Source organism: Rhinolophus sinicus, chromosome 1 (genome assembly GCF_057876585.1).
Source record: "Rhinolophus sinicus isolate RSI-liver-muscle chromosome 1, RSI-T2T, whole genome shotgun sequence".
In the NCBI taxonomy this organism is placed as follows: Eukaryota; Metazoa; Chordata; class Mammalia; order Chiroptera; family Rhinolophidae; genus Rhinolophus; species Rhinolophus sinicus.
Window position 1 is genome coordinate 151810452 of NC_142501.1, and position 23259 is coordinate 151833710.

Here is a 23259-nt window from a genome sequence, read left to right on the forward strand (position 1 = left end):
ATTATATATTTCGTCAGTGTAACACTTTCATGCTTTGTGCTTAAAGTTAAAATTTAAGTTTTATCTATATCAATGATATTTTTTGTGTATTTTAAACTAAATCACTGCTAGGGACACTGAATTTGCCTGAAGAGGCTAAAAGCTCTGGTAGCTTCCCAAGGGTCATGGCATTCTCTCAGGAAATGATTTATTTACAAAACACAAATAAATGAGCTCATGAATGTTCAACCTTTGATCTAATATACCTACACATTGTTTCTTCCTCAAATGGTTCTTTATTTTAAAACCAAAATATACAAACACAAACATGACAAAATTAGTAAATGTATCTATCTGAATAAATTAGGGAAAAATGATGTCTCGTGTGGAGAAATCAGAAAGTGAAAAAGAAAAAAAAAGGTGGGGGAATTAGAGAAGAAAAAGAAGCAAAACTAAACATCAAGGTAAAGAGTAAAATTGATCAAGATAGAAATGAAAGAAATAAGACGAGGCATTATATAAAAGATGACCTTTTAAGCACATAATATTGTGAAAGAAATATTCTTTGACCCTCAGCTATATAGGTTTTTTTCACATCTATACCACGCATAGCAAATTATTTTAGAAGAAGGGAAAATCTAAGTGGAAAAATTACTCTATAGGCCAAGATTGGTCTAAAGCCCCTTCCAAATCCTTGCATACTGCCCTGACATACTGCCTCTACTTCTGTCACTTCTTTTTTTCCCTTTAAAAAGGAATAGTGTTTCCTTTTTAATTGCAAACAAACCTGAAGATCACACAGCATTTCCTGGAAACTTCAGACTTCTTTTGGCTTCCTATCATTCTCTTCAACTTGGTAGAAAGGTTGCTGTAATTGAAAGGTCACTTCGGACATTTCAGTTCTTCCCAAAGGTGTAAATAAACTTTTAAAGCTTCTAAGACTATATGATCTATCTTCATGGCTTCTAATAACTTCTGTTTGAAAGAAGTTTGTAATAATTCTGAATACTTACCAATCAATGACGGGTGAGCTGCAATGGAACAATATCTTGGATAGTACTGCTTGGTTTTCCTTAGTATTTTAGTGACTGAAAATGGAAGACACCTAAATGTGCTTTCACCTCTCATGGAAAGGTGATGTTTCATTGTTCATCATCAAAATTATACTTTTCAGACCCTGTGTCCTCAAATGCAAAAAAATATGTAGAATTCTGTATGATACATTAACTGTAACAAAAGAGAAAGGACTGGATTGAGATTAGAAAATTGTAGCTATTGCATTTGTAAATCAATTTGCAAAGTTTTATTTTGAAAACCTTTCTCACTCCAGTTTATGGTTTTTCTATTGTCATTAGAGAACCATACCTTTTTATTATTATTATCAATTAACCAGGAAGATTCCTATTGGGAAAACACATTAAGTAGAACAGATGTGGATGGCATTTTGCTTTGTTGAAATATCCTCAAGTGCTAGAGTATAACTGACATCTAGTGGAAGAACAGCAACACTGGTAAAATAAAAGATGATCTGGTTAAGGATAATAGCTATACAACTGTTTTCACAGATTTAGTTCCTCAACTGCTAAAATTTATGAGACAATCAGTATAATAATAATTGAAAAGAATTATCAGTGATGTACCTTGACCTATTAGATGATCTGTCTTCTTTGACATGTGTATGTACGCGTATGTGTATGTGTATTTGTATGGAAAATACATGGTGATGTGAGAGTTATTATCACTGAGACCAAAGAAATTCAAATTAATTTGACAGGTAATAAGTAATTTGTCAAGTAATACATTTATAAAAGTTCAATATCTTATTTTTACTTTTAGTATTTCTATGTTTGTCAGGAAATGAAATTATTTTAAGTCCTTCAAAAACAATTCAGTTCAATATAGAAGAATATTAAAGAACCCTCTCCTCATCTTTATTATTAAACTTCCCTATTTACCTCTTAAAGGTAGTTTTGTTAAAGAATATAGATGTTTCTTCCAGAGTCTGAAAATAAGTATGCAAATGTGATGACAGCGTCACAGGTGTAAGAAATGGTTTACTCATCTATATTCCCAGTACACAGATCTTGGAAATCAGTAAGGTGTTCAGCAAATTATTGGTACAGTGATCTTGAGATCACTGCTCTAAGAGGCTTTATTAAATATCTATAATGTAAAATATCACATCTGTACATTTTAAACATACATAAATTATATGAAGTTATCGATTTTATGTGATAGGTATAAAGTATAGACCAAAGGTAGTGTATTTTTACTTCTTCAAAAAATATCAGATTTCTGGAAATTTGTCTGATTTTTAACTGCAGAATCTCCTAAATGTTATATAATTATATGTGCTATAATGACACGATAATCAAAAATCATAGTTCATATTGTATATGATAAATCATATAATAGTCTTTGGAATTTTATTTGTTTTGTTAAGATGATTATACCTAAAAACTGAAGAAACCACATTCTAAGAAAAATTCAGGGTATTTCAGGGTATTTGGGAATTTCTAATGTTATTTGGCAATAGCCATTAATTGTGAACTTTTTACTCTTTTAATCCATCTTTTATTATAAAATACAGTTATTTTAATTAAATGGTATCAAAAAAGAAATGTAGATTGCTATGTCTCCATGCTATCGCTATACTCAATACTCCTGAAACCCCATCTAGATAGTTCCAATCCCCATCATAGAGTCTTCAATGGCTTCCACATTTTGCAGAGGATCAAGACCAAAATCCTTGACAAGCCATGCAAGGGCTTTCATCAACCTCTTAACATGCCCCAACCTTACATGTACCACAGTTCAGCTCTCAGACAGTTCTCTTCTTAAGGCAAACTGTGCTTTATCTCCTACTGTACATTTGTCCTGTTGCTTTTTCTCTTCTTGAAGTTTATCTCTTCTTTGTTAGACAAAGCCAAGGATTTGTGTGGCAGAAAGGGGAAGGGACACTGTTGTCAACTAAAAATGAAAGCAGGTTCCAATCTTAGTTCTTGCAATTACATGACTTAATAAGTAATGTGTCATCACTGTATCTCAATTTCTTCATAATGTTTACATTGTTGAGCCAGAAATAGTATATGTAAAGGCCTTGGTAGAAAATAAATGATCAAAAAAATTATAAATATTTTTGTCCCTTGAAAAAAACTGGTTTTCAAAGAAACTTTCTTTGAAAAACTTCCCCTGAGCTAGCAATGATTGTTAAATAATTTGGCCACACATCTCTTGCGATGCTTATCACATTATATCATGACTCATGATTCTCAATTTTTTTTTATCCTGGATCTGAGCTCTATAATTGTATCTCCAACCACCCACTCAACATTCCTGAAATATCTAAAAGATACACTAAATTGAACATTTCCAAAACATAATTATTCATACCCCCCATTCAAAATATGCTCACCTCAAACTTTATCTTCCCAGTAAATGACTTCATCATTCATTCTGTTGCTTAGATTGAAATTCTATTTTTTCTTTAGACTCCACAAGCACTGCATCACCAAATCCTTTCTGTTTTATTATCTCTATCTCTAAACTCTCCTTCATAAACTTACTCCATATTGTCATCAGCTTTTATTTTTCCTGTTTTTTTTTTAAATATATAATTTTATTAGTTTCAGGTGCACAAGACAAAGCAATACTTAGATGTTTATCATTTATATCCCTCACACTGTGTGAACCCCCCTCCCTCCATCCACTATCCCTCTGACATCGCACAGAACCATTACATTTCCACTGTCTCTATTCCTAATGCTGTACTCCGCTTCCTGTAACCATATACATACATATATATACACATACATACATACATACATACAAATATATAAAATTATAGTTGGCATTCATTATTGTTCAGCTTCAGGTGTACAGTGCAGAGATCAGGCATCTACATCACCCCTGAGGTGGTCTCCCAAATGGGACACATGTCCATTGGATACCCTACAAAAGCTTTACATTATTGATTGCGTTCCCCAAATTAATTTTCAAAACCCTGTGGCCATCTTGTGGTTACCGACTATTTTCTAAACCCCTCACCTTCCCCCTTATCCCCAACCCCCCACCCATCTAGCAACCCTCAGTTTTTCCTCTATGTCTCCCAAACTGTTTCTGATTAGTTCATTCACTTATTCTTTTCTTTAGATTCTGCATATAAGTGAGATCATATGGTATTTGTCTTTCTCTGTCTGACTTATTTCACTTAACATAATGTTCTCTAGGTCCATCCATGTTGTTGCAAATGGTAAGATTTCTTTCCTCTTTATGGCTGCGTAATACTCCATTGTATAAATGTACCACAGTTTCTTAATCCAGTCATCTACCAATGGGCATTTCGGTTGGCTATTGTGTATAGTGCTGCAATAAACATAGGAGTGCATAAATATTTTTGAATTGGAGTTTTGGATTTCTCCGGATAGATACCTAGGAGTGGGATTGCTGGATCATAAGGTAGTTCCATTTTCAGATTTTTGAGATACCTCCATACTGTTTTCCATAATGCCTGCATCAGCTTTTGACTAGGATCTTGTATCAACCTAAGTCTTTCTTTACCTACACATTTTCTACATCTAGTCCAAACAACTCACTCAAATGCTTATGGATTTACAAACACATAAATTATAAGACTTACACCAATATTTGACCATTCACTGAATAATATCCACTTTTTTTATTCTAGGAGTCAAGGTCAACATGATATGTCCTGACTTCTTTTCTGAACTTGTATTTTGCCAGACTCTCCTCATTCTCCACAATTCAGTTTACACAGTCTCCTTAATGTTCCTTGGGAATGTGTCTTAGTCCATTCAGACTGACATAACAGAATAACATTGGCTGGATGGCTTAAACAACAATTTGTTTCTTACAGTTCTGGAGACTGAGAAGTCCAACGCACCAGCAGGTTCTGTACCTGGTGAGAACTTGCTCCCTGTTTATAGATGGCTGTCTTCTCACTGTGTCCTCACATGGCAGAAAGACCAAGGAGCTTTCTGGAGTCTGTTTTATAAGAGCACCAATCTCCTTTCTGAGGTCTTCAAATTCAGGACCTAATCAGCCCAAAGAGCCCATCTCCTAATATCATCAAACTGGGGAGGTATGGCTTAACCTATGAATTTGGTATAGCAGTAGCCAGTCTCATTCCCAATTTTGCTTTTAAATATTCCTTCTGGATGAAACATTTTCCCGCAAATACTCACAAAGCTTATTCACTCACTTCTGTGCTCAAATGGAAATGACAAATTATTGCCTACTGCGTCATCTTACCAACATCCAAGTCTCTATCATTTATTTATTCATGACTTAAGCATTTTTATATCCCCGTCTTCAAAATATAACCTGCTTAGGATGAGGGACTTGAAAGTTCAATTCACTACCATTTTCAGAGTGGATAGTACATATTAGGTGCTGAAAAAGATTAAATGTCCTATCCACTATTCTTTCACAGGCACAATGCCTCCATATGGTAAGAGATACTTAGAAACACATTTTTGTATAATTAAAATTGCTATTGAATTGTATTTACCCCAACTTATAACAATTATATAAGAAAATATTAATTGTGGATTATAATCTTAGAAAGCACTAAAGGCTTTAGTTTGCCTCTCACAAAATTTAAAGTAGGTAAATCACAAAATCAGTCCACTTGAAACTTGAAACCAGACCAATACTCTCATGCTCCACAGAGTTTCCAATTCTTTTCTTTTTTTTTTCTTTTTTTTGTTTTATTTGTTGGGGTGACAATTGTTAGTAAAGTTACATAGGTTTCAGGTATACAAATCTGTAATACATTATCTATATCTCACATTGTGTGTTCACCACCCAGAGTCAGTTCTCCTTTCATCACCATGTATTTGACCCCGTTTACCTTCTTCTAGAACTCTCCTCCCCTCTCTGGTAACCACTAAACTATTGTCTTTGTCTATGAGTTTTTGTTTCTTCATTTGTTTGTCTTGTTATTTTGTTGTTTTCAGTTTTATATACCATATATCAGTGAAATCATATGGTTCTCTACTTTTTGTGTCTAACTTATTTCGCTTAGCATTATAATCTCAAGATCCATCCATGTTGTCACAAATGGTAGTTTCATCTTTTCTTATGGCCAAATAGTATTCCATTGTGTATATATACCACAACTTCTTTATCCATTCATCTATCGAAGGACATTTTGGTTGTTTCCATGTCTTGCTCACTGTAAATAAAGCTTCAGTGAACATTGGAATCCATATGTCTTTATGGATAAATATTTTCAGATTTTTTGGGTAGACACCCAATTCTTAATGTTCTGTAGCACCCTCTTGTTTATACAGAGCAATCATCTCAGACCCTATGTACTTGTTCTTCTGTTGTTTCCATTTTAGGTCAGGCAACTTTCACTTCCCAAGTCTTGGACTAGTGTTTATTTTTATGATTGTGTTTTTGTAAACCTTCAATCAGGTATTTACCTCTGCTTTCTACCTCCTGTCATTTAACTCCCCATAAAAAATATCCATATTTTTACCAGACTAGTTTTCCTCATTGTATTATACCTTTAAGTGTGCTTGTTCCTCTTGAAGCTGCATATTTTCTTCCTAATCTATTGGCAAGTACTCTTTGCAGCAGCTCTTGTCATTTTAGGGCCTGGTGTGAAAAACAAGAAACACTTTTTGTTGTGTTTCTTATTACTATGTCTCGGTTTACTGAAGAACCCTACATAGTGGATAAATCTAGAGTGGAGAAACAGTACTTTGTTGTGGTAAAAGCTTGAGCTTTGGCATAAAACACAACTCAAATGGAATTGAAATTTTGTAAGTGGCTTTGTGACTGGACAAATGACTTAACTTCTCTAGACATCAGTTTTCTCATTGGTAAAATGTAAATACTAATGATCTCTCTATTAATGTTATCGATTAAATGAGAAACACTCTATATTGATGTGATAGCATCATGTTATATCTCGATATTACAGATGAAATGAGAAAAAAAGTATGTGAAATTTATGGTATAATGCCTGGAATACAGTGTATATACAACTACAGTTTGATAAGGGTTATTGTTTAAATTTTTCTGAGTTTGATCTTATGTTTTATATTAGAAAATATGTTTAAATATGTCTGTTAAAACAATCACTAAAGAATATTTTCATTATCTCACTTGTTTAATTTACAGAAAATAGAAATGTTTTCAAAATGTTGACAGATTTTATGTTTATTATTTTACCCTGTCTTAAGCAACTCATGAGATAAGCAGTGTACATATTATTAATATGCTATTCAAGTCAGTGAAGAACAAAAGGTTTAAAAAGCCTGTATATCTTATACAAAAATCCAAGGGCAATACTAGAATCCAAGGTCAATACTATTTATTTTTTTTTTGTAGTCTAGTAGCCCAAGTTAATAGGTTTTTATAGTATATCTTAATTTTTAAAATGTGACCTCTTTCGATGGATAATATTTATCAAGCACTTACTCTTTCCAGCACTCTTCTATACAATTTCAAAATATTAACTCACTAATCCTCATAAAACCTAACTTACAAAGTAACTAATTTTATTATTCCCATTTTATGGGTTGACACTTTCTAGGGGTTAAATGCTTGCCCAAGGTCATAGAGCCAATGTGAAGAAATTACGAGATTGAGCCAAATAGTCCAACTGTAGAACTCAAACTTTTAAGTATTATGTACTATGTTTTATCATAGCACATGGAAATGTTATTTCCCATGCCAGCATTATTTGAAATTGAACCTTAAATAATAGGACTAAAATCAAAACCTTGCATCATTTGGCAGTCTACAACAAAAGCAAAGTAGTGATAATTTAAAATAAGCTCTCTTAAATTGCATGTATAAACTCTGAGTTTATGATTATGGCCCCCATTTGAGAATTGCCTATTTACAGATGTGTGGTATGCTTAAATACAAGGCTATCTTTAAAAGTAGCTAAGTATTATCTGCATTTACACAGTGGCAATTAACTACAATAGTGTGCAGTAATTTCAATCCAACTGCAGGGTTATCTCATGATAACAAAGCCACAAACTAAGTTCTTCAGTCACAGAGTGGATTAGAAAACTCTGGGGGTTGTTGCATGTATTGTTGTCTAGAAAACAAAAGACAGAAATGCTGTTGTATGAACTATGGCCATTTTAGAAATCAAATAATTTACCATTTGGGGTTTGAATTACGTAATTCACAGAAGGTTCTTTGAGTACATACCTTACAGGAGTGAAAATATGCTTCAAACTTACAGTCAGCAGCCCCAAATCATATTACCCATGAGTTTTGACAAGAAGCAGGAAAAAAGACAGTTCCTAAATTGGTATAAAATACGGCTATTAATCATATTAATTTTAAAACACAGTTTTGAGAGTTCTTAAGGGCCTTGTATGTATGAAAAATTTACTTCGAACAACTATCCACTGGATTATTATCTCTGTTTTCTGGAAAGAAAAATTCTGACTTGTTAAATAATAAAACTTAGCAAAGAACAACACTGTCTAACAGCTGGTAAGTAACAAACATTAAGACCAGAATCTGTCTTCCTGCTTGGAAAGACACGTTCTTTGTCAAGGCCATGTACTAATACTTTTCAACTCACAGCACCTCCAATGTGCCCCAACAAAGACATTCAAAAGATGACCAAAAGTAACTAAAATGTGGTAGGAAGATAAATGGTATATTGGCCTTGAGACATTGAGAGTTTATGTTTTACTTGAATGCAAGTTCAATAAGAGCTTGAAATAATTGTGTTTAATTTAATTGTTAGTTATTTTGAATTCCTGAATGTTTATGGTGCTTTATCCAGTCAATTAATGAGAACATTCTAAAGCCAAAATATATAACAATCATAATTCCCAGAGTAACAAATTGGGAACAAATATTAGTTTCCATGAGAATAGATAGATATGAGTATAGGTATAGACATACATGTAAATATATAGAGGAAGGTATGATAGAAAAAAATGGAAACTGTATATGTAGTTCCTATTTTGTGTATTTCTCTTGAAAAGAAAACAGCATTCAAAGTTATTTAAAAATGCATTTTTAAATTTTATTGTTTTCTGGATGCCTAATACTTAGCAACATAATCAGGAAAGTCATGGATCTATCCATGTAATCTACAAGCATTCATCTAAATTTTTAAATGGAATGTAATCAAACTCAGTAAAAGTAAAGGAAAGAATATATTCCACATGCAGATGAAATGGATTGTGAATGTTTTATAATAGCTATCACTTACCTGCATGAGTTGCAAAATTCTGGTCTGATGGGGGAAAAAGATACTTATATCAGTAGACAAAGATTCCTGCCTAGATGCAAGATAATTTTATACTAGATCATGTAAAGCATGAGTCCTAATTTACAAACACAGAATCTGCAACCAAAGAAATAAAGAAAAAAACTTTTGAGTATTTTTGTGCATTCTAAAAGTTTGTAAAATATTGATGAAAGAAAATAAGCTTTGATGACTGCCAAATGATTCAAACACAGTTTCTGTAACAAATGAGTTTCATGATATTAAGTAAATAATTAAAACTCTTTGTGCCTCAGTATTGTCATCCCTAAATGGAGATGATATTAACTTCCACAGAGGGTTGTTATATAGATTAAATACAAATAAAAGTTATAAACAGGGCCTACAAAGTAAAACATTAGTATTTTTTTGTTTCTCCTTTCTGTCCTAAGAGTTGAGTTGTCTGAATATAAAAAGGATTGCAAAATGCTTCAGAGAAATTGAAACTTAACAGCCTTCTTCATGGTTGAAGCTATACAAAATTTTTAAATGGACAAAATTAAATACAGTTCCTAAGTTCTTTTCTTCTCTGAAAGGAAAATCACCACTTTCTTCCCCACAAAGGCTATATAGTACTTAGTGCATTTCTGCTGAGATTTGAGAAGTTTTAAGAATAGTTATATCTCATTTTAATAACATGCTTCACAGATGCATATGGGCAACAATTGCATTCTTATATACCAACTGCACAACGCCATTTTTAAATAAAATAAAATAATAAGAATGATAATAAAACAAACATATACAAAGTTACTGTGCACTTACTGTTTTCCTAAATCATCCTATTTACTCCTTGAACCAGCTTTACAATATTAGTATCGTTAAGGTTTAATTTTCAAAATGTTAAAAATATGACCCTTATACTAATATAAATTTCATATGTATAAAATATTTTAATCAATTCATTCATACTACAATCAATAACATCGAATGGCTGGTTCAAAATGCATTTCGGGATCTGAGCCATTTATAGGCATTTTAAAGATAATATAATAAGATTGATAGGCTAGATACAAAACTGATTAATGTGGTTAATATCTTACAAGATAATGAACCAAAAAAATTAGAGGTTATGTTTCCTATTGGACAGAAGTAGTTTCTCGTCTATCAGACAGAAGTCTGCTGGTCATATATAAACTTACTAATTCTGGGACCTTTAATAAACGGTAAGCAGGGAATGAAGCAAGCACATTTCCTAAATAATTCATTCTCAGGTGGGTCTGTGCTCTATTTCACTTTATTTCCAAGTTTTCATAGCTTTTCTTAACAGTATTATTATGCCCATATTTCAAGCAGTTAAACTGAATTTTATATAGTTGGGGTCAATTGTTCAAGGTCTAATACCTTATTAATGTTGATGCCAAGTTTATAACCTAGATTTCTTGCTCCAGAACCTTCACTCTTGCCTATTATTTTTATTTTGTATTGCTAGGTATAATTAATTGATGGTGCATTTTACTTTCCTCTGTCTCTTACACACATTATTTTCTTTCCAGTCCCAATGTGGCTATGCTGTGTTGTACTCTCATCAGAAACTAGTTGAGAACCGCAGAAAGTCTACTGTTTCCAACCTGTGTGTAGAAAGATGGGACAGATACAAGTTTTCATGATGATTTTTTTTTCTCCCTTTGTGTGTGTGTGTGTGTGTGTTTGTGTGTGTGTGTGTGTGTGTGTGTGTGTGTGTGTGTGTGTGTGAAAAGCCTGGCTTAAATCACATGGAATCAAAATTTGACCTGAGCTGAAACAAAACTATCTAGAGATTTTACTTATCTCATTTAGTGTGAAATGATTATTTTTGTTTTGCTATGTAACTATGTATATTTGATTAGAGTGTTCCTTGTAACAACACTGAAACAAAACTATCTAGAGAATTTACGTATGTCATTTAGTATGAAATGTTTCTTTTATTTTACTATATAACTATGTACATTTGATTAGAGTGCTTCTTGAAGTAGTCTTTCTATTGCCTCTTTTCTCCTTTCTCTTTTGAGTTCTCTAATTCCAAACGTATTAGGCCACTTGAAATGAAACTTTCCCAGAGCTCACTAATGCTCTGTTTATTTTTTTCCATCTTTTTTCTCTGATTTCTTTTGCAAAGTTTCTCTTTTTTATTAAATGTATTGGTGTGACATTGGTTAATAAAATTATATAGATCTCAAGTGTGCAATTCTATAATACACCATCTATATACGTATTGCATTGTGTGTTCATCATCCAGAGGCAGTCCTCCTTCCATCACCATATATTTGACCCCCTTTTCCCTTTTCTACCACCCCCCACCACTCCACTTACCCTCTGGTAGCCACTAAACTTTTATCTGTGTCTATGAGTTTGTGTTTGTCTTGTTCCTTTGTTGCTTTCAGTTTTATACCAAACATATGAGTAAAGTCATATGGTTCTTGACTTTTTCTGTCTGACATTTTTCACTTAGCATGATAACCTCAAGATCCATCCATGTTGTTGCAAATGTCAGTATTGCATCTTTTCTTATGGCCAAGTAATATTCCATTGTGTATATGTACCACATCTTTGTCTAATCATCTTGCTGCGTATGTCTTCAAATTCATAAATCCACATATTTACTAAGCTATTCTTTGGCAATTTCTAATCTGCTGTTAACTACATTCAGTGTATTCTCAGATATTGTAGTTTTCATCTGTAGTAGTTCTGTTTGTGTCATTTTTATATCTTCCATGTCTCTACTTGATATCTACTTAGCTTCTTAAGTATATAGATTGTAGTCATAATAATTGTTTAATGTCTCTGTCTACTATTTCTATAATCCTATTATATCTTGGTTGGTTTCAGTTGGTTGAGGGTGGATTGAATAGTCCTTCTTTTTTGTATAACTGGTAATTTTTAATGGAGTGTCTGATAATTTTAATTACATCTGATGGGCACTGGACATTTTGTATTCTCAAAATATTAAGCTTAATTTTTGGACCCAGTTAAGATCCTTTTGGATCTTTTATTTAAGTTTTGTTATTAAGTTATAGAATTGTGCTTAAGCTGAGGCTAAAATTTCCCCAATACAGAGGCAAACTGGGAACTCTATCTAATGTCCCAGGAATTATGAATTATGACTTTTTTCAATCTAGCTGATGGCAAAAGGAACTATTCTTGGCCTTTTCAGCTGTAGATATTGTTCCCTGTACTGTTTTGGAAATGTCAGATATATTGCTTTAAAAATCAATACATATTTATGCTAAATAATCATTGTATTTTGCAGGTTTTAGAGTTTTGCTTGTGCATACACCACTCTTCACATTTTTCTTACAGTGAAAGCAATTCCTGGTTTAGATATAGAAAATTTATGTATTTCAAAGTTGATAAGAAGAGTAAATAATTATATCTAACTTTCCATTAAAGTATTTCATACTTAAGAAGAAATTATCTAGATAGTTAAAACTGGAAGTAAGAGAACGGATTGGAAATATTTGTCTGATAATATAAACTCACATTAATGGAGAACTGAAGTTTGAAAGTAAATATCATCAGATTTCTCTTACATGATTTTGTCTAACAAATATTTTTACTGTTTGAATGATGTATCTTTCTCATATAATGAGAAAGGAATCATGACAATAACCTCTAAACTATAACACTACCCTGGGATACATGTATGCTTAATCCTAAGTGAAGACTGAAGGCTCTGAGACATGCAAAGACAGGTAATCAGAGCTTGCATTTAGAAAACTGAATCTTGAGAATTGAGAGTAAAAAAATAATCCACAAATTCCCTTGATCTTTTGTCTTTCTTTCTATTTAATTTCTGTTTTTATTTTTCTTGTTTACATGTACCTTTGTTTCTTTGTTCCCATTTTGCAATTTTCTATAGTGCTTTCAATTTGTTCTGCCCTTTATCGAATTGTTCCTCTTTCTCTCTGTGTCCTTTTCTTAACTTGTTTTCCTCTTATCCAGTCTTTGCAGATTCTCATACTATGTCTAATGACTGTGATTTCATCATAAAAATCAATAATTTTTTATCAGAAATAAGGTACTGCATTAAACATTAGATCCAAAACTTAAGAATCAGATTTAACTATTTTAGTGATAAAAAAGAATGAACTACAGGAAGCATATTTGCCTTATCTCTTCTTGTTTGAGTTAATGAATGCTACGCTCAAGTACAACCTTGATTAATAGTAATTTTAAGAATCCAAGAAATTATCAATTTAAACAAAGTAGTAAAAGAATCTCTACTTAAAACAAGCAGGCCAAAGATGGTAGATATAATATTTATCCTGAAAGTAGTTTAGCTATTTCTTATTTGTTCCATTTCTACAGCATGGGTATTCTCTCTTTCATAATCAGCAAAGTCTAGGAGGAACAGTAGAAGTTTTAAGCAATATCCATTGAGAAAATTAATTTTAAAATACATGTGATTTCCAAAATGAACTAAGCTCCTTAATGATGAGAGGGGAAAAAGAAAGGCGGGGGGGAGAACACATGCTAGAGTGGAGCTAATGAATTATTTAGCAATATTTAATCAATTTATTTAGAAATATGTAATAACGAAAAACATAGGCAATTAATAGAATATGCTAATGACAGAAAGTAAAGGTGGTTAAGACTAAAATGTATACATTGATAACAATGTCATGTCAAAGGAGTACACATACATGTAAGTTTAAGAGATCCCAACATACGTTTACTATTGATCAAAAATCACTTGGCTAAATACACAAATAACATCAGTAAGGAGTATCCAAAAGCAGCAATAAGCTCTATAGAATAGTAACTATTACAGTAGATGCTAAAAGCTCACCAAACTGGGGGCAGGGAGGAGGAGAGTAAACAGCACTGGAAAAGTCATAAATCAAAACTTTGCCAGGTCTGTATCGGAGAGAAACTCAAGTGTCTCCCACACTGCTGCTTGCTAGTTCCCAAGAATGCTGCTGCTGTTGGCGCTGTTGTTCTTGTTGTAGTTGTTGGAAGTTAGCAAGTCTTCTGATACTGTAAACTGCAAGCTGCATACAAGTTCCCAAAGATGCTAGAATGATGACAGTTCACCAACAAAAGAAGTATTTACTGTCCATTGATGCAATTTCCTATCTCTTATTCTGAAACAATCCAATCCTGAAAAGCAGTCCTGAAACAGCAAATCTTCTAAATAGCAATCTCTTGAAACAGCAATCAATCAATATCCAATCCATCTGAGGTGTGTCTGATATATATCTTTAGATGCACCCCAGAGCCAAGTTTTGTGTCCCTGCCTCTCCTCTCAAGGAATAGCCAGTTCCGGTAGGGTCCAACAGTCAATGATATGAATGTTGCCCATCTGGCTGAAGGGCTAGTTCATCCAGATAAGCAAAAAGGCCTTGCAATTTGCCTGTTACGTCATACTGATACAATTTAGCTACTTCTGCACTTCATCTGCTGATGCGGGTGAAAAAGACAGAAAGCAACATCATCTCATATCTCCCCTGCCAGGAATGAGACAGAAGGGGAATTGCTACCTCATCTCATGTCTCCCTTGTCCTAGGAGAATGAAACCAAAGCAGGAATTTACTCAACCCCTCATCACAGCACAGAAACCACTTCATATGCAGGAACAGACAAAAGCTAATAGATAGAAGTTAACATCAGCTAATGAAGATACATTTTCCTCAGCATCTTCCCTACAGCTCCTTATCTTTTTATAGAAGAATTCATACCATTTTGGCACTTTTTGGAAGTATTATTAAGCCATATATTCAAATATGAATGATAATGTCTAAAAATTATATCTTCTACAATAACAACGGATATGTGCTTGGGCTGCTATAACAAAAATATCATAGATTGATGGTTTAAATAACAAACATTTATTTCTTACAGTTCTGGAGGCTGGGAGGCTCATGATCAAGTTATTGGTACATTTGATGTCTGGTGAGCCTTTTTTCTGATTTGCAGATGGCCCCCTTCTTGCTGTATCTTCAAGTGGCCAAAAGGAAGATCTCTAGTGTCACTTCTCATAAGGGCACTAATTCCATTCATGAGGGCTCTGCCGTCCTGATCTAATTACCTCCCATATGCCCCACCTCCAAAAACCACCAAATTGGGGATTTGAGTTTCAATATATGAAACTCAAATGTTTGAGTGGACACAAACATTTGATTCATAGAAGGATGCAATTTAGTAACAATTTACTACAAAATACTTTACACTTAAAAATGTCCAAGGAATACTTAGTTATAAAATGAATTTAAAATTTGCACAAATGAACAGAAAACAATATAGAAAAAAAAATCAATGTTTGTTATTGTCTCATTATCACATTTGCCATTTTGCCACTTAGATGCAACAACTATAAAAAGAATATGTTAGTTTCCTAGGTATGATTTATCACCTTATATTTAAGTTATCTCTATGGTTCTTAAATTATACTTATTTTGAATTTTTTATCAAAGATCAAATACACAAGTAGACTAAATAATTATTGTTCAATGAGCAACAATGTTTCAATTATTACAGGTAAAATCCTCATCTCATTTATACCTACTACAAGGCTAATCAACAATCACTCCTATTTAGCTCCCTGATTACTCAGGACAGATCCCAAGGATATAGCATGACACACAGCAGATAATACTTGAAACCTAACTGTGGGTATTATTTTGAATAACTTGAGAATCCTCCATATTGGACAGTTTTTCTTCTGGAAATACTTGGCTCTTTAGTCTACATTTCCTTCATTTGAATTTGGAAAACTGGATAATGATTCTTTTCCTTGTGGTTAATCTGCAATCCCATTGAAGGGTATCCTCAGGCAATTGGTATCCATAAAGCATACCATGGGTATAAAGTACCATATCCCAGGTGAAAGAGTGAAAAGGCCATTATCCATTAATTCTTCACACCAGTCTCTGTGGCTGTATGCCTAGAAGCTGAGAATAAAAGCTTTGCTGTTACTTGGCTTATGCTAGAATCATGGTTCTACCAGCTCCTTGCTATATGACCTTGGGCAAGTTACTTGACCTTTATGTGACTCAGTTTTCTCATCTTACAAATGTTGATAATATTATTTTGGAGGATGGTTGTAAAAATTAAAACAGGTAATACATAAACAACAACTTAGAATACTGCCTGCTGCATAGTAAAGGCCATGTGGAATATACTGCTACTATTATTAGTATTGTTATTCTTGTGGCATGACTTCCACTTTATTGTAATGTAGGAACATAATTATACATTATATTCATTATATACTTCTATAATGCAGCCATATAAAAACAATAAGACCCACATTACTCCTTCACTAGAGTCTTACCACAAATTGTACTAGGGCCAACCACTTAATCAAGGTACCATAAATAAAACTGGACAGTATAAAAATCATCTCCAATAGCCTTATATCCAGGTGAACCCTGGATTTCACTTTATCCTTTGGAAGTACTATCAAAAAAGCTACCTGTGCAAATATTTTACCGAGCTACTATCAATTTGAAGTATAGTCACCAAACATTTGGCACATTTCTTAACATATACTATGCGCTAAAATAAATAAAAAAGTATCTCTTTTAATCGCCTCCCTTTTACTCTAAGAATATATAAATGAAAATAATAGGCACACATTTTGAATTTAACCCTAAGGCCATGATGCAAAATCTGCTCATTTTCTAAAACAGAAGCTCCAAGAGTAAATGAAGATCAGTAAGTGAGATTCAAATACAGAAATCAGTTCAGTATAAACTTGGGTAAAATAAAGTATGACATCTGAGAGAAAAATAGACGACCTGAGGTCATGTAGGCCTTCCAGAAGGCAATTAACTCTGATATTGCACATTGAATGATAGGGGTCACGGTTAGGGTGGTAGTAATGAAAACACTGAGAATGTGGAAGGAAATTCTCCTGTATTAGAGACTGCTGTGGAGCGTGACTGCAGTACACAACAGTCTCTATGAGTCAAGACTTGATCCATATGGTAGACCCATGAGTCAAGATTTGATTCATACAAGACAGAAGAGGATGTAAGTAAGCTGACCTCACATTCAAGGTGTTTTGGAAGTTTTGCACTAAGAAGAATTTGAAAATTCAAAAGTAAATTGTGATTGGGATACTTTGAGTTTTATATGACACTTTGATAAATAAAGAGAATTATCCTGAAAGCATTGGCCTGGAACTGGATTTAGAAGTACTGAGTGGAGATAACAAGATAAGACTTAACATGTTTCACAGCGATATGTCAAGAAAAGGAAAATAATCCAGGAAGAAGAAGGTTTAGAATGAGGAATGAGAGCACTGTATAATTATAAAAAACATCAAAGTTTGTCCTCAGAATGACAGCATGTTTAACAGTATCACAGAAGAAAAATTAAAAAATAGTATGGAATAGTCTTTCATGTAAGACACATCGGTGAAGTTTGCTGAGTTGTATGAAATAAATCCACTTTATTTTGAAAGAGATTTCTCTAAATAGGGATATACAGCATATGGGACTAACATGTTATCAACACTCATAAGGAGAGCAAAAGATATATATTTACTAATATAAGGATTAAAGGAAATTCACATGAAAAATGCACAACAATTTATAAACAATTAACTGCTTTTTTGAAACAACTTTATATATGAGTATTAATAATTTCCAGCCATGGTTAAAGTATTGAGTGCAGGGAGTAACTATTCAGTTAGTCCCCTGACCTTGCTAATTTATCACATTATGATCTCTGATAAGATCAGCAAGTTCTTTAGTTCTGAGTTCCACAATATCTAGAAATGTCACTTAATAGGACTAAATCCTATTTATCAAAATAAAAGAAAGAAAGAAAAGGGAAAAGGCTCAAGGAAAGTAGAGAGAGAAAAACAAAAAAATTCATATACCAGGACTGTGGCTCAATGTTCAGATCTGAGGTAGAAAGAAAATCATCTAGCTCTGCTCTATGGAAGAACAAATATTATTTCTTTGACACTGGCTAGCAAAAACAGGTCATGGAAATTTTGTTTTTATCTTTCACCACTTTGGTTTATCAGTTTCTTGTTCTAATGGATATAAGCTGTACATATCATCAGCAATATTCTTATCAGCAGTAAAAAGAATAATTATCCTATATTATATGTATTAAAATTTAGTCAATTCTCAAAAAGTAACTGCAATTAAAACAGTGAGTAAAGATGGATAATACAATCTATATTATTTCGCTGGGCAGCAGAATTAAACTTCGTAAGATTATATAACACTACTTATTGTTATTTAGTAATTCTCAGAAAACATTAGAGATCATATGAGTACATGAATTTCAAGGCAGTTAAATCATGAAAACAGGTTTGATTTCTATAACTGATGGTTCAGATTAGCATTAGTTTGGAGACAATTATCCTAGGTCTTGGATTCAAAATGGAAGAAACCAACTCAAGAATTGCAAAAAGTACTTTTCAAAACAATGCACCAGGCAAATCATGTACTTGAACTATAGATGGATTATAGACAAATTCAAATCCCACATCTAATAAAAGAAAAAAAGTTAATTGACTCACTGTTGAAAATATTATTAATAAAGTGCAGGGAACAAAAAATTATACCTGTGGTGGCCTTTGGTCATTCAAATGTCTGTGCTTGCTCAACATTCAGCTTGTTAATAAAGAGATGGTAGACTAATGGTAGAAGAATATCTTGGTAACAACTAGGGAAAAAAATGTTGCCCCATTGATGGTTTTATACATGAAAACTTATATTAGATACTCCTCAAACATAATGAGGTTGTTTTCAAAATTCCATTTGATATCAATATATTTTATTATCAAAACAACTGAGAAATGTCTTACTGTTTTACGTATCTTCCCAGCCATGCTTACTTACATTACTACAGCTGGGAAACTTTTAGGATTTGCTAGGGCTTTCGAGACATCAATGTGGATCATAATATATTGATATTAATTTTCTATTTTTGGGTGAGGACCCAGCTGCAAACTGACAATTCAAATTTTAAGGGCGGCCAGTCTATATACTAGTGTGTGAATGTCGATACATTTCTAAAGTTCTATGACTATGCTCAAATTCAAAGTGTAAAGATAAAATTTGCTATATGTATTACATGGTAGAGGAGAATTATATTAGATTAAAATTGTGCTTTGGACTTATATTTCCAAAAATATGTCATGACAGCCACTCTGAAGGGCCAGACCACAAAAATATAATTTGATTCTCCCCCAAAAAATACAACAAAGGTAGTTTTAATACATTGCTGCACTCATTAGGAAGAAAAATGAATGTTTTTTTGTTTTGTTTTGTTTTGTTTTTAATTTAAGAAGCTTACCTCTTCCATCCCAATTATAGTCTTGAATACATTACCCATGAAATAGCAATAAGAAATATTAAAGATATTGTGCTCTATTTCATCCTACCAAAATTTTTGACATCTATTTATCAATCCAGCTATCATCTATCTACAGATCTATTTATCTATCTGAAAATAATAATCTAGATATGTAAAAGAGTACACTGGGAAACAATGATTTGCTATTAAGAATATTTCCCTTCACTTTCAACATTCTCAATAACATGAAAACTTAATAATTGTTATCATACACTTGTGTCCTGATCTTTCTCATTTGCATGCATGCTTGACTGAAAGAAGAAGACAGAGAAATTCCATATTTAATTAAGTCAAAGTAGCATTACATCTTCAGGTTGACAGCGCTTCGTATTTCTTTTATTTAGAGTGATAAATAATTATTTATGGACATTTGATTAACTTTATTGAATATTCCAATTATATTTTTTAACTTTGGAATAAACATCTTATTCCCTGTCTTTTATTGACTGCTAGCAATATTTATTCATTCTTAACATATGCTTATTAGGTTTAGCCTAACTTAAACAGAGTAGTTTAGTAATTCCTCTATAAATAATGTACTTTAAAATACTGTTAATTCAAAATATTTAATTCCCATATTTACCAGTGACCCAATATTTCTTTCTTTTTTGTTGGTGATTTTCATAATGCCATTTGAATTGCACTTTTAACAGTAGGATATCTTTGTTACGTATGAGGCAGTACAAGTGTTACCAAATTCAATTCAAGACATAATGCCTTAAACTTTAGGGAAGGAGCTTCATTTAATTAGCATTAACTGATCCTTTTCGGATATTGGCATTCTACCAAATTTTGCCAAATATGTAACTCAGAACTTAGTTTTGAATCATGAAATAAAGTTACTCTTCTATGTATAACAATCCTTAGATATACATATATCTATCTAATGTGACTTTATAAAACAATTTTTCTCATATACCGAGCATTTTAAATTAGACATAAACGTACAGGCTTTTTTTCATAGTCCACAGGAATAAAAATGCTAAATACCTTTTTTTTCAATTTTATAAGGCCATTTTGTTATCTAATTTTATTTTTCTAAATATCTATTTTCAGCTATCTAATTTCAGACTTACTAGAAAAGTTAACTCTAAAAGAAAGAAAAATAGTTATAATTATCATTTAGTTGCCATTTTAAGTTTAATCAGTTTTTCATCATTTGTATTATATGATATGTTTATTAGCTGTATATTAATAATAATATGTAAGATGACAATCTAAAAGATTTTTAACAAATAAAACAACCTGGTCACTAGAATTAAAAACAAATAATTCAAATATTAAAATTTTAACTGAAATATTTTTGCCTTAGTGTTTGGAGAAGGAGAAATAGATATGAATTCAGGAGAAAAGTGATGAGAACATTGACAACTGTTAGATAAGGGAATTGTTCAAACTTTGTTTAAATGGATGATTATGGTGTCAAATCATTGTGACCTTTAAATTTAATTAACACATTTAAAATAATGCCAGTTATTTTTATGCCAATATGAACAATAAATTTTTGAAAAAATTTGCAGCTGATTAAAACTTGATGAAAATTTTAGTTGTACACTTAAAAACCTACCATCCCATTTTAAAATAATTTGTCAACCTTTGGAACTGAGAGACTCTGAGGAAAAGAGCTGAAATATCCATAGCTAATTATTTTACCATTCCCCAAACAATGTGGTCTGAGGAAAAAAAAAATTTAAATGCACCCTAGTTGGCTAATAGGAATACTGGCTAATAGGAATACTTAGAGAACTGTTAAGAATTCTTAACACGTGGTTACCTAAAGCCTGAAAAAGTTGATTGACTACACTTCTTTGTCACAGAATGGTAGAGCAATAAATATGTGTTGAAAAGAAATAAATACAATAAATGGGTGATAAGGGCTCCCATGAGGCCCTATCTCTCGGATTCAATACCAGGGTTGTGAAATTCTGTCTTACTTGGTAGATCAGCTGATGACCAAATATATGTAGAAGCAAAATATATGCCAACAAGAGCACACAAGCTAAGGCAGAGTAAATCAGAGATAAGAAAATGAAAAACTATTCAAATATTAAAATGATAATAGGATATTATAAATAACTTTATGCTAAATATTGTAATTTTATAAAAATGACATGTTTGACAAGAACAAATTTGCAGCAACTAACTTGAGACAATGAAAATATGTATATATTTTCAATAGAATGTGTTTTTGTTCTCAAAAATATTTCCATGAAGAAAATTCCAAAGCCAATTGATTTCACAAATTAAGTCTATCAAACATTTAAAAAAATGAATGTTAGTCAGCTGATCTTGACAAAGGCAATTTAATAAAGAAAGGATATTCTTTCAACAAATGATTATCTCAGGAAAGTATATTGGCTTTTTTCTGTTATTTGATGTTATTTTCAATTTCACTTTACCTCTTATGGGTATTCCACAGATCAGGACTGGTCAGAGATTTTTTTTTTCCTTTTATATTGAAATCTACAGTGTTAATATATGGAACAGGTCTTATACAATAGTCACCTAAAATATAATTTCAAACAAATGTAATATTCTACTTTCTTCAAAATAAGTGTAACTCAATCATTACATAAAAGTTAGCTATGGATATGGAGGAGGGCTAGAAAAGAACAGACTCTAACCTAAAACTGTGTTTCGTGTTGGAGTGATGGAAATATGGCTAGTTTTCCTTGTTTTATCATTTTTTTCCAGATTGTTTCAAGGTTGCTTGTGAAAGTACTTCCACAAAAGCAGTTTTTCAAACTTTCAGAATTTATTTAACATCAAGATGATGGGCAAAACATGGTTTATTATGTATAGGCTTAAAATTATTTCATCATCACTGTGTAAAGAAGGCCATAACTCATGTTTAATAGGATAGAGAGTGCACAGAGCAACAGTTAAAACAATATGATAGGGTAAGCATAAAATACTTTCTGAGAGAATAATGATAAATTCTCAACACAAGCAAAACACGCAAAGGTTACAAGACATTTTCTATGTTATGGAAAGTAATTTGTGGCATAAAAGCGAAATAGGAGAGCAAAGATTGGAAGTTTTGCTCTATATATCATATGCTGAACAATAAAGTGAAATATATAGCAGGAAATAGATGATTCAGAACATACAAGTTCTACAAGCGTAGGAAAGTTTATCAAAAATATTTAAGGAAGAACTTTAGATATATGAAATTCATCAACTATTGTTAACTAAGTAAATAAAGAGCCAAAGATGTTTAAAACACATTACTGATGCCAGCACATTATTTAATATGGTGTATAATATGTGTGCTATAGTGATAAAATGAGTCCTTGTGAGTTCATGTAGGTGAAATTTTAAATTTAACTTGGAGAGCAAACTTATGGCTTGTCCTTTTACTTATATGCTGAGGAGAATGTATATATTTAGTATTATAAATCAACTGAAGCACCATATTCTCAAGAAAAATTGTGTGGCTTACTAGTGCTTCAATGACCAGTGAAATAAAAGGTGTTGGGGAAATAGAACAGTGCTATAATTTTCTAAATAAATGAGATTTATGACTATATTGAGTTATCAAGTTTTGATGCACTTCCTTAATTTGGGATTTGAAACAAATTATTAACCACAACCAGATAGGATGCATGGGAGTGTAAGAGATACTGGTTTGTAATTTGGAGACCAGATTCTGATTTCTAACACTAATTAGGTTTGTTTTGCCACTTACTATCATTGTGATCTAA